At 45.0% G+C, this 889-nt stretch overlaps 1 non-coding gene across 1 annotated transcript; it reads left to right on the top strand.

Moving 5' to 3' along the window:
• The first annotated feature begins 125 nt into the window (after window positions 1-125).
• On the top strand, window positions 126-197 carry trnaq-uug. Its single transcript has one exon. It is a non-coding gene; the product is annotated as a tRNA-Gln (tRNA).
• The last annotated feature ends 692 nt before the right edge of the window (window positions 198-889 follow it).

Below are 889 nucleotides of genomic sequence, written 5' to 3'. Positions count from 1 at the left end.
CTTGGGGAGGAATTCAACTGGGTGAGGAATAGCCAAACCCGACAGCTCTCCCACATCTGTTCTCTGCATAGATAATATATACATGGTGATTTCGCGTATGAAACTGCCTCCTGTCTCTGTGTAGTGGTTCCATGGTGTAATGGTTAGCACTCTGGACTTTGAATCCAGTGATCCGAGTTCAAATCTCAGTGGAACCTGAATTTAAGCGCGAGTGCAACCTGTCCACTTCTGGATAATCACGAACCTTCAGCTCATCTTGTCGTATGTGACAGTTTAAGGATGTGTTTCCAAGTGGACAGTTTACAGTTTACTGTCAAAAGTCATTCACCATGGCAAGGCCGAGCACAGCAACATGACACAAGGTAGTTACACTGCGTCAGCAAGGTCTCTCACAGGCAGACATTTCAAGGCAACCGACTTTGCAGATGTGAAGAAGCACAAAGAAACGGGAAACACTTTGGACCTTAGACGCAGTGAAGATGTCCAGCAGTTCTATCAGCTCAGAGCTGCAGAAAACAGCGGGACCCTACTTTCCGGAGAGGTATGGGCCTTCATGGAGGACTTGCAGCCAAAAAGCCTCCAACATGGAAACAAGGCCAAACAAGTTCAAGTTCAAGTTCATTTTATTTATATAGCACATTTTATAGCAGCCAATGACTGACCAAAGTGCTTTACAGAACAACAAAATTAAAAGACACTAACACCGATTCAAACGATTCAACCATGCATGTAAACCGAATAAGTGCACTCAGGTCGGTCCGCAAGGCCAAAATAGATTATTATAAGGAACAGCTCTCTCTTTGTAGTTCTAATCCCAGTAAATTTTGGGAAATAGTTAAGGGCATGGAAAGTAGACCCTCCTCCCTGCAGCTGCAGCTGCCAGTGTCCC

Source organism: Micropterus dolomieu, unplaced genomic scaffold (assembly GCF_021292245.1).
Source record: "Micropterus dolomieu isolate WLL.071019.BEF.003 ecotype Adirondacks unplaced genomic scaffold, ASM2129224v1 contig_2919, whole genome shotgun sequence".
Taxonomy (NCBI): domain Eukaryota; kingdom Metazoa; phylum Chordata; class Actinopteri; order Centrarchiformes; family Centrarchidae; genus Micropterus; species Micropterus dolomieu.
This window is presented reverse-complemented; position numbering and strand designations above follow the sequence as displayed.